The sequence below is a fragment of the Ictidomys tridecemlineatus genome, chromosome 4 (genome assembly GCF_052094955.1).
Source record: "Ictidomys tridecemlineatus isolate mIctTri1 chromosome 4, mIctTri1.hap1, whole genome shotgun sequence".
NCBI classification, from domain to species: domain Eukaryota; kingdom Metazoa; phylum Chordata; class Mammalia; order Rodentia; family Sciuridae; genus Ictidomys; species Ictidomys tridecemlineatus.
Genome location: NC_135480.1, coordinates 10,849,539 through 10,861,848, shown reverse-complemented (window position 1 = coordinate 10,861,848; position 12,310 = coordinate 10,849,539). Strand labels below are relative to the sequence as shown.

Below are 12,310 nucleotides of genomic sequence, written 5' to 3'. Positions count from 1 at the left end.
TTGATAGTAGCTTTTCTAATGGGTCTAAGGTGGTATTTGTTGGTAAAGATGGCACCTGGAGTGCTTCTCTTCCGGGAGCTCAGGTCCATGACGCACTGAATGAACCATCACCTCCAATCCCTGTGAATGGCGCGAACTTTGAATGGCGCACCTCCAATCCCTGAAGTGGCACGAACTCTCAGCCAATGAAGAAGCTAACAGCCCACTTGCCCTGCTCCTCCTCATCCTGTGTTAAGCCCATAAGTATCAACACCCTGTTCTTGTTCATTCTCTTACTCTTACTCTCTCTTACTCCCTCCCTCCCTTCCTCTCCCTCCCCCTCTCCCCCCTCTCCCTCTCCCCCCTCTCCCCCTCTCTCTCCCTCTCTCTCCCTCTCCCCCCTCCCTCACCCTCCCCTCCTCTCTCCCCCTCCCCCCTCTCTTTCCCTCTCTCTCCCTCTCCCCCCTCCCTCACCCTCCCCTCCTCTCTCCCCTCTCCCCCCTCTCCCCCTCTCCCCCTCTACCCCCTCTTTCCCTCTCCCCCCTCTCTCTCCCTCTCCCCCCTCCCCCTCCCCTCCCCTCTCCCCCTTCCCTCCCCCTCCCCTCCCCTCTCCCCCTTCCCTCCCCCTCCCCTCCCCTCTCCCCCTTCCCTCCCCCTCCCCTCCCCTCTCCCCCTTCCCTCCCCCTCCCCTCCCCTCTCCCCCTTCCCTCCCCCTCCCCTCCCCTCTCCCCCTTCCCTCCCCCTCCCCTCCCCTCTCCCCCTTCCCTCCCCCTCCCCTCCCTCTCCCCTCCCCCTCCCCTCCCCCCTCCCCCTCTCCCCCCTCCCTCCCTCCCCCTCTCCCCCCCTCCCTCCCTCCCCCTACCCCCTTCTCTTCTGGGACTGGCCGCTATGGTCCTGCTAATAAATTCTCGGACAGGTAAATGGTTGTTTGGCTTGCTGAGTTTACGGAGCTTTTCCATCATCCTTTACAGTATCTCCTTCCTCCCCCCCCCCCCCAAGGCCTTGTGCATGGAGACAAGCACTCTACCAACTGAGCTGTGTCCACAGCCCTCATTGGATTTTTGATTTGATTGGTTGGGCATCTTTCCACATGCTTCGGGCCATTTGTGTGTCTTCTCACAGAAATGGCTATTCAAGTTCTTAGCCCATACCTTGTGTTCATTTACGTCCTGGGGACTGAGCCCGGGGGTGCTTCACCCCTCAGCTACACACCCAGACCTTTTTATTTTTGATTTGGAGACAGGCTCTTGCTAAATTGCCCAGTCTAGACTTGAATTTGCAATCCTCCTGCCCCACCCTCCCCATCACAGGAATTATAGGTGTGGGCTCCTGCACCCAGCTCCCGAGGCCATTTTAAAATCCGGTTGTGGGAGTTTGCAGTAGGAATGCTTTATCTGTTCTGGACACCAACCTCTTCTCTGATATGCAGCTTTACAAATAATTCCTCCCAACCTTTTGGTGGCTTTCTCACTTTGAGGATTGTTTCTTTGGCTGTGCAGACATTTTAAAGTCTGATAGAGTCCTTTTGTCAATTTTTGTGGTCATTGTAACCTCTGCTTTTGGTAACAAATGAAATCAAGTCACGGTCCCTTCCGTCGAAGCCCCCCACCTCCGGCCATTTTCTTGGAAGAGTATTATAGTTTCCTCTCTCATGCTTAAGGTCTTCAGTCCATTTTGGGTTGATTTGTGTGTGTGGTATAAGGTAAGAGTTCATCTCCATTCTTTTGTGTGTAGATATACATCTTTCCCAGTTCCATTTGTTGAAGAGAGGGTCCTTGTCCTCGGTTGATGCACAGTGGGGAAGCAGAGTTGGCCACGGATGGGAGAGTTCATTTCTGGGCTCTCCGTTCTATTCCATTGGCCCATCTGGGTTTATGGCAACACCACACTGTTTTGATGACCAGAGCTTTGGAATTTGTTTTGAAATCAGAAAGGGTGAGGGCGCCAGCTTGGTTTTTTCTCAAGATTCCTTTTGGCTATTCAGGGCCCTTTGAGATTCCATGTGAGTTTTTTTTTTTAGCTCTAGATGGACACAATACCTTTATTTATTTACCTGTGGTGCTGAGGATCAAACTCATTGCCTCCCACGGGCAAGGCAAGCGCTCTACCACCGAGCCACAACCCCAGCCCTCTCCGTGTGAATTTTAGAATTTATATTTCTACCAAAAAAAAAAAAGCCATTGGGATTTCAGTAATTATTGCCTTGAATCTGTAATCACTTTGAGTAGTAAGGCCAGTTTAAGGATGTTAAGGTTCCAATCCGTGACCCCAGGGCGTCTTTTTATTTGTAGGTGTCTCCTGTAATTTATTTCAGCAGTGTTTCGTAGTGTGCAGTGAACACACCTTTCGCTTCTTTGGTTAAGGAGTCACTCAATTGTTAAAAGCCGTGTTACTATGGAGAATTCCTAAAACTTACCAGGACAGCATGACCCAGTGAGCTTCCACGTCTCCATGGGTACAGCTTCGACGGCCATCCACCCCCACGCCCTTCCCTTCTCTACCCACTCCCCACCTTCCACCCTGGATTATTCTGAAGCGAATCTCAGACAATGTCGTGCCATCTGTTAATGTGTCTCTAAAAAGGGAACTGCTCTGCTTTTGGAACCCAACCACAGGAAACACCCGGATGCCATTTAAAAAAAAAAAAAACAAACTAAATGTTCATTAGTGTCTAACTAAGATTTGTGTTTGGCTCATATGCACTGCAAATGCCCAGTGTGAACCCTCTACTGCTGAGCTACCCACCCAGCCCTCTGTGTTTCCTCTCCTGATCCTCAACCCCATCAGGATTATTATTATTCTTGCACTGGGCACTCCATCACTGAGCCACATCCCCAGTCCTTAAATTTATTTTTTTAAATTTTTTTTTATTTTGAGAAAGGGTCTCTCTAAGTTGCCAAGGCTGGCCTCGAACTTGTGATCCTTCTGTCTCAGTTGCTGGGATTATAGGAGTGGGACCTTGTGCCCAGTACCACTCAGGATTTTGCTGACTACATTTTCGTGGAATTATTCCAACATGCTCCTCTGCCTCCTGAATTTCATAGAGACTTGATCAGATATATTGGACATAGTTTTTGGCAAAGTCAGGCTTCAGGTGTATTTTTGTTTTTCTATCAGGAGTTACACAATGTCTGTCTTTCTATTTGTTAGCAACTGTTGATCTATTAATTTATTAGCATGTTCAAATGATATTCACACCATTCCTTCCTTCTTTATTTATGAGGTGGGATATTTCTATGGAGAGGACTTCCCTTTGTGAGCTATTTGGTTTCCCTGAGGTATAGTTCTTAAGAAAAAGTTTTTGACTTTTTCCTCTTTGTTTTCCAAATAGTAAGTTGGTTTTCTAGTATCTACTGTAGTAATCAGTTTCCCGTTATTATAATGGGATACCTGAGGCAATTAAATTATAAAGAGAAAAGGTTAATTTTGGCTCACAGTACTGAAAGTAACATTCCAAGATCAAAAGGTCTTTTTGCTTTGGGTCTCTGGTGAGGGTGACACATCATGACAAGAGCATGTAGCAGAGCAAACCATTTCCTCATGAGCTAGGAAGCAAGAGACAGGCAGCAAGAGAAAGAGGCTGGGGTTCCACAGTCTCCTTCCAGGGCCCACCCCAGCGACCCACAGCCTTCCCACTAGGCCCTGCCTTCTAACATTACCACCCTGGGGACCAAGACTTTAAGGCACAGACTTTGAGGGATACTCATCCAAACCACAGCATCCCCCCAAATGATCAGTGAGTTTTTAAAAATCGTTACGAACTCACGTCTTTTCCCCGTGTTGACGTTTGCCAGCTGACTGTGGTCATTGTCTGCACTGAGTTTCAGATTGTCCCCATTTGAATCTAGTAGCAGCCTGTTTTCCCCTGACCCCTGAGACCTTTTTGCCTTTTCAGAGGATGAAAATAGGATCTTTTTTTTTTAATACTATTTTAAGAAAAAAATGTGCATTTATACTGAGACTTTTAATTTGAATCCAGAATCCTGGAATTTTTGCTTCATCTCGTAGCTTTTTACATCTGAATTGCTTCTTTCTGCTCTGTTCCCCAAATCTCAGGGCTCAAGGACACCTGCCTGCAGGGTTCCTTATCCACCTGTCTCTCTACCTGGGCAGCAGACTTAGAGTAAGTTTTTATAGTTGAAAGCAGCTTCATATTTTGTTTTTATGGATTTCTTCTAGTAGCAAGTCCCACGAGGGACACGTAGTCGAAGCCATCTAGAAGATCCTCTGTGTTCCCAGCTGCCAGTCACTGCACAGCGAGGGGCACCGGCTTCGTTTTTGCTTTCAGTTTTAAGAATTCTTGTTCATTTCTTTTCTTTTTTTTTTCCCCCGTGGGGGTTGGTGCTGGGGATCAAACCCTGAACCTCATAGATGTGGAGCACGCGTTCAGTTCAACCACCGAGCTACACCCCCACGCCTGGGAATTTCTTTTAACGATTTAATTGAGCTTTATGATCATATAAAATATGTACACGGTAAAAATCAAATAAAAATCATGATACGCTCGAAGGAATCCCGCGTCTATTCTTTTCTCCCCACCCTGTCCTTTCTTTTTTTTTGTTGTTGGAACCACCCATGTTTATTTTTTAGTTCTAAGACGACATTTATTTGCATTTTAGAATTTGTATTTTTCTCTTCCCTTCTTAGATAACCCATTGCTTTTGAGTGCCCTATACATCCTGCCCTCCTCGTTGTCTTTTTCCTTTCCCGGAGGGTCCTGGGATCTCTTTGTGTCCGTCTGTGCAGCTCCTCCTGCACAGTACCCCATTGTGTAGATGGACTCTTGTTTATTTCTCCAGGCCCTTGTTGATAGACGTTTGGGTTCTTTCCAAGCTTCGGCTGTTACAAATAGCATGGCAATAAGTAGCTGTGTGTGAGTCTTTCTGTCTTGTTTGCGATGCATCTTTGGGGTGCAGTCCTACAAGCGGGACGGGGAGACGGGGGAATGCGCCTGCAGGTTTGCTGACCTTGTGAAGCTCAGGCATGGCGCAGGTTCACGTCCCGCCCGCAGTGGGTGAGAATAAGGGGGATTTTTCTCATAGGCGGGACAAGAGAGGATTTTGTTGGACCTTTTTTGGATTTTGGCCAATCTGATCAGTGAGAAATAGTTCTTTGGGGCAATTTGCATTTCTTTTACCATAAACAAGGTTGGGTGTCTTTTCAGACAGTTCTGAGGCCTTTGCCTTTTTTTTTGTAAACTATTACTATTTTTAGTGCATTTTTCTATTGGGTTGCTGGTCCTTTAGAGTATATTAGAAGCTCATTGTATACAAAGAATATTAACATATTTTTATACTAAATATATAAATGGCATCTGTGATGTAGGTTGTAATTTTCTTTTGCCAGTCCCCTTGCCATTTTATTTATTTAAATCTTATGTAATTAGTTGTTTTTCCCTACAAAACTCAGTTCGTTAAAGCATTTTCCCCTTCTTGTTTCTGGATATCGAGTCAGAATTAGAAAAGTCTTCCCCATTCCCAAATTGTAGAATTTAACCATGCTTTCTTTCTTTCGGTGCTTATACAAGTTTCATCTGATTTATTTTACTGGGAATTGAACCCTTACCACTGAGTGTAGCTCTTCTACTGAGCCACATCCTCAGTCCTTTTTAATTTTTTTTTATTTAGAAACAGGGTCTCCCTCGATTGCAGAGGCTGGCCTTAAAATTTCAATCCTCCTGCTTCAGCCTCCAGAATTGCTGGGATAACAGGTGAGTCTCACCACCCCCACCACATTTACATCTCCAGTCCCTTTGGGAAGCATCCTGGTTCTCAATAAGCATGAGGGGCACCCCGGGTTGTTTGAGTCCCTGCCCCAGCACCAGATCATCTATTCTTTCCTCTGGCTTGTGGTCCTGCCTGGATCATGCATCTACTTCCCACAGGCCGTGGGGGCTCTTTCTGAATCCTATACTCTGGTCTCCAAAGGAATCACTATTTCGCTAACCTCTGCTCAGGAACCTCGCTGCCCAGGCAACGACAGCCTCTCCGAGATAACATGGCCCACAGGAAGACTTGCAGCTTGAGGTGCAGGACTGGTTTGGGGGCTGGAGAAGGCTCCGGGATGCAGAAACCAAGCTTTGGAAGCAAATGGCCTTGAGAAGGAGATGGCAATGTCCAAATCCAAGCTCAGTGGATGGGGCGCTTTTCTGGAGAATCCCTTTGAGGGGGATGAAGGAGACCCTTCTTCTGTCCCTGGGGAAGAGACCGGTGGAGCCAATATTCCAAGCTCACAACTTGCTGGGGCATGAGAATCAATGGGGCAGCCCTCTGCTCATGAATATAGACTTAATTCACTGCATTGTGGGCCCAAAGCGTATGCACAGTGAAGAGAGTCAATGTGCTGTTCTTGCTCCTCTTTTGAGAGGAGCTCTGTGGCTCTGAGAGCTGAAGGCACCATCAAGAGAGGCAGGAGCCTTGTTTTTCAAGCAGTGGTCGTGGATCTGCATAAGTAAATGATCGCTCTGGTGCTCAGCGCTGCTGGCTAGGAATACAGATTTGGGGAGGAAGAGAGGACCATGGGAGTCCATCGCCTGGGATTTTTTTGGTACTGGGGATTGAATCCAGGGTCGCTTAACCACTGAGCCACCTCCCCAGCCCTTTTTTATTTTTATTTTATTTTAAAAAATTTTTTTTGATAAATGCATTTCATTATTTATTTAGATGTTTAAGCTCTTGCACTAAGTTTTTACAAGCTGGTGAACACTGACAAATTATTTCTCCCACAGAACTATAACCACACATTCCCAGACAGTATAAATATATGGTTGAACTAACATTAATACACATCACCATTTTATCAATTACATGATAAAACTAAATTATCAAGTATCCAAATATTAAGTTACACAGCTCAAAAGGCATATAAAATATTAGATGTCTGCTCAATTTCAGAAACTTTATGATTAAGAATTGTTTTACCTACAATAACAGAGCATCTCTACCTTTTAAAAAAATATTTACTAAATTAAAGAGCATATATTCTACAGGTTCTGCACGAGACAAAGGCAGCATTTTACTAAAAATATTTAATAGCCCCCTCCCAATCTTTTTGTCAGGCCCTCCCTGTTAAGTTGCACCTCAGAGTGCAAACATTAAATTAACTGTAAGGCTTTTTTTTTTTGGTCTGGAGACTTAAAGACATGTGCTTCTGTAAAAACTTAGGTTTTCAAAATGGAGGTTTCCCATAACAGCAAAAAATAAGACTTAATAGAAAGATATAAAATAAAAATAATTGCTGTAAGACTTGGTAAAAGGGAAAAAAAACAAAAACAAAAACAAAAAACACCAATAGGTAAAAGCAAACCTGATGTATACTGGTATGAATGTAGGAGATGTAAACATAAAAAGAGCAGGCAAATAATCATATAGGGCCTACAATGTTTGAAATGACTGAAGGAATAAATCACATAAGGTCTAGAGTGTTCTTAGTTCCTGGAATTTTGGTTTTGTATGATACTAAAAATATACAAGTATGGTGCTGGGTTATTTTGGCACCTAATCTTTCTAAATTTCTTATGTAAGATTCTGGCATGGAAATAGATTTAAAGACATTAACTCAATACCGCATGATTTCAGGAAAGGTCAACTGGTACAAATGATAAGCACATTTTAAATGGTGAACAACAAGAATCTTTTGCTAAGTGTCCAAACAGGTTGATCATAACCCAAACACAGAGGTTGAAATTCTGTCAAGCTTGTGGCCTGGTAAAACTGCTTTCCAATACTCCTATGGAAGCTTCATCAGACTTATTCACCACGCCAACATGTTGGCTAATATGTATGACAAATTAGGTCCCGTCTTAAGTTCCACTTCCAAGGAAATAGCATCAGGCGCCCGAGTTTTATTGAATGCAACAGTTGTTTCTATGACCATTGGAGTCTTTGAAGCGCAGCCACATTTTAGGACAAATACAAAATCCAAATACAAAAGTTGCTTGCTGTTAAAGGCTCCACTTTTGTCTTATGAATTGTACTGCATCTTCATATTTCATTCTGCCTTCAATCAATGCCAGGGCAACAAGCACTGGAGCTCTCCCAGGGCCTGCAACACCATGAGCAGCAATGCAACAACCAGGTTCTTCACCAAACTTAATTTTTACAAGACTTAACCAGTCATCGATAATTTGGATGGACGGTGGTGCACCATCATCAAAAGGCCAATCAAGAACAGGGATGCCTTCTTTCTCCACAAGAGTAGTGTCATAGGTTGCTTCACGTACTCTTACTATTGTGGTAACACCATACTTCTTAAGTTCCTCTATAAATTTGTTTAAGGTTGCATTGGTTGGATTGTGTGTATTAAGAAATCTCATGTTCTTGTATGTGACTTCCACAGGAGCAGGGCGGTTCATTCGAGCCATGTTAATTTAGTTAAAAAACACTCAATAGGGTTATGAAAGAATTTAAAAAATTGAATACAGAAATGATGCAAAGTAACTGAAGTCTACATCAATATACTCCACTTGATATTCTCAGTGCTTTGAGTATGAAGTTGGGAGTAAGGGAAATGAAGTGAGCCTCCTAACCAGAAGCAGCAATTCTTCAATCCAGTAATACTGAGGCAATAGAAAGGAAGTGCACTAAGGTTTACCCCATCCAGGTCAGAACTCTTGTGAAATGCTCGGTGGATTTTCAATTCAATACGTCTGAGTCCAGGTTAACCACTCTTATGGGGGTTTCTCGGTGGAGTAGTAATGAATTTCTACCGTTCACTTGTCTGCATAGAGGTCGTGCTGTGCCTGGCAGTAATCTCCTCTGCCCTTCAGAAACTCCATAAATGTGTGATCCAGAACACCACAGAACTGAGGAATCTGTTTACTCAATGAAGATTGGGGCCTAATCATACAGCCGGTCCCGAGGCGGCTGCGATGCAAGCGGCGTTGGTGGCCGCGGCTGCAGGGCCAGGGGTGGCGGTGGTCCTAGCGTCTCAGGATAAGAACTGGAAAGGGAAGGGGAAGTGGGAGAGGGCAGGGACAGAGGCCCAGCCAAGCTGCTGTCAGCTGGAGGTCCACTTCAGTCTGATTCCATCTTGAGGCCAGGGATGGGCCTTGGGGACCACATCTGTGCAGCCCTTGTCTGCAGCTGGTCCCCGCGGGGGTGGGTGGGGGTGTGATAATAAGCAGCTGACTCCTGTGAGTCAATGGCTATTCCATGAACTCTGTGGCGTGGGCACACCAGCTGGTGACAGGGACTCCTAGAGTGTCCTGCAGCCTCCAACTTTGCCTCCTACTGCCCCAGAATGACCCCCCCACACACTTACACAGGTGCCTTTGCCTCTGTCACCCCTCCTCCAGGTCCCCCTACCTTCTTCTCTGAAAGTCTCCCTGTTAACCCGTCCTGCCCTGGATGGCCATGGTGCTTCCTGATCCTGGTTGTGTCCTCCTTATCCCCCTCCACCTGGTGGAGTGTGCCCGGCCGCTGCGTGCCCTGGGAAGACAAGGGCCACCCCTAGCTCTCCTTTTGGGTCTCTAAGGTGGAACCTGAGGTGACTCAGAGTGGACACAACTGAACTCAGAGGACACTCAGCTTGGGAGACTGCCACCCAGGGCTGCCCAAGGTCCTGTGACACCCCTCGAATCCCTCCCTATTGCCAACTCTGCGTTAGGTGCATGTTCTCTAACTCTCTAAAGGGGTTCGGCATGTTTTGGGTTTCTGGGTGTGGGTCTTGCTGGGATTGCAACCTTTGCCCTCCTGGGTCAGGAGCTCTAACTTTGTGTGTACTCTCACTGAAGTAAGATCGTAGAAAACCGGCGAACCAAAACCCCCAGGGAATGAGGACGCGCGTTGCAGAAGCCTCAGAGGTCAAGTGCATGGGATTTCCAGAGGAAGTGAAAGCTAGACATCGGCTCTGACGCGCACACCCAGACCCACTGGCCAGGCCCCACCGGGCAGCCAGCTTTGCCATGTGGCCCAGAACAAGCCCGACTTCCCTGGGCCAACGGCAGAATGGGCCACATGTCAGCACCACGGTGTGTTTCAGGAAGGTTCCGGAGGCCTGGGACTGAGGTTCCTCCCTCACTCTCAAACGAGCAGTTGCTTTAGCAGCCAGCCCTAAGGATACCCAGAAGGGACAGCAGGACAGACAAAAGGCAGAAAGACCTTCCCAGGACAAGCCAGAGGCCCATGTTGCCACCCTGTTCTCTGTCTGCACTAAGACAGGACCGATGAGAACTGATGACGTGAAGGAAGAGAGGTCCCATTGTCTCTGTCCCTTTAAATACGGCCACCAACAAGGAAGGGATAGGGTCTCTCCAAGCTGGGTCCCTAGATGGACAGCCCCCAGCTACCGCCAAGGCAGTCACTGGGCTGGGCCTTAAACCAATCCGGAGGAAAAACAAATAGTGGAAAGAAAGATGTTATTCAGGGCCACAGCGGCCTTCCCCCCCTCCCACTCCCCCTCCAACTCCCTGGAATTCTTCCCGCCCACGGCACCCGCTGTTTCTGTCCCGTGACAGGGGTGTGGGGGTGGGGGGTGGACGAACCGCTCCCAGCTGGCTGCAAACCGCGGTCATGGAGCCAGGGAGAGCCAGGCTCAGAGCAAGGACACCAGATGTCTGCTGGCAATCCTTGGTCACTGCCCTTTGCGGCCACCCAGGGACCAAGGGCTTTTCTTTTGCCAGACCAGACAGTTGCCCTCAGTGTCTTTTCTTTCAGGAGGGTGATGGGAGCTGGGTGGGAAGGGCACTGACAAGACGCGGGGCTGCCCGCTTCTCAGGGAAAGGAGGCTCTGGGCCGAGGGCTGGGAGAGCCAGTTTGAGCTTCTGACTCGGAGAGTTCCCTGGAAGAGGAAAAGCGGCTCTCAGCCTGTGGATGACCGGCCCTTCAGAAGACCTCTCCTCTGGGGATAAAGTAGAAACGGCAGGCAAACCAGTGGCCAAAGTTCAGACTCAAAAATCTACCGTGAACCCACAAAATTCTGCCTAAATCAATCTAGTCCAGGGAGGTGATTCTTGTTTGTTTTGCCTTATTATGTTTGTTTCTCCAAGAAGTTGGGTCATGTTCATTGGATTCTTTCTCCCGAGCCTTAAAAATTAAGGATATAAGCCGAGCGTGGTGGTGCACACCTGTAATCCCAGCAACTCCAGAGGCTGAGGCAAGAGGACTCAAGTTTGAGGCCAGCCTCAGCAATTTAGCCAGACCCTCAGCAACAGAGTGAGAACTGGACCCCAAATAAAAGCTACAAAGGACTGGGGATGAAGCATCCCTGGGTTCACACCCCAGAAACAACAACCACAAGTTAGTTATATAGATCAACGAGATACAATTGAGAGTCCGGAATTAAACTTGAACACGTTAAAGTCGATTGATTTTTTTTTCAACAAAGGCCCCAAACATTTAAGGATTACTAAAGAGTCTCCCCAATTAATGGCCCTGGGACAACTGAATATTCAGGTACAAAAGAAAGAAGCTGGACTCAAATGGTTCTAAGACATCAATGTAAGAGCTGAAACTATTAAACTCTTAGGAAAAAAAACAACAACAGTGTATAATTTTGAATTTGGCTATGGATTTTTACACATGACACCAAAAGCACAATCAACCAACTAAAGGAAAAGAAAAAACAGGTAAAGTTAATCTCACTAAAATTTAAAACTTTTATGCATCAAAGACCACCACTGTCTCACACACACACACACACACACACACACACACACACACACACACACTATGTCTCTGTGCCACCTTGGGACTGCTAGTAAGGAGGCCACCACAGCTGTGGTCCCCAGACCTTAGATCTCCAGAACCATGAGCCCAGGCATTTTTTTTTTTTATAAAGTTGAAAAAAAAAAAAAACAACAAAGGAGATCACTGTCAGGAAATTGAAGAGGCAATCCATAGAAGAGGAAAATATTCATATATCTGAAAAGGGTCTGAGATTCAGGATATATATTTAAAAACAACTCTTACAACTCAACAATAAAAAGAAATTCAATTAAAAAAAATAGCAAAGGAATTGAATAGACAGTTACCCAAAGAAGATATACCAATGGCCAATAAGCACATGATGATCAAAATCAAAAGCATAAGGATACCATTTCCCACCCACTAGAAGTAAAAATACAGCTGGGTGCAGTGGTGCAAGCCTGTAAATCCCAGCGACTTGGGAGGCTGAGACAGGAGACTTGCAAGTTTGAGGCCAGCCTTAGCAACTTAGCAAGATCCAAAGCAACTTAATGAGACCCAGTCTCAAAAATCAAAAAGGACTGGAGATACAACTCAGTGGTAAAGTGCCCTTAGGTTTAATCCCCATTACCCCAAACAAGCAAATAACAACAACAAGAAGAAAAAGTTTTGGTAAAGGTGTGGGGAAATTAGAACCTTCATTTTTG

At 46.1% G+C, this 12,310-nt stretch overlaps 1 pseudogene; it reads right to left on the bottom strand.

Annotated features, from left to right (window-relative positions):
- Window positions 1–7,664: 7,664 nt before the first annotated feature.
- LOC101969892 (protein tyrosine phosphatase type IVA 1 pseudogene) lies at window positions 7,665–8,482 on the bottom strand (annotated as a pseudogene).
- Window positions 8,483–12,310: the final 3,828 nt, after the last annotated feature.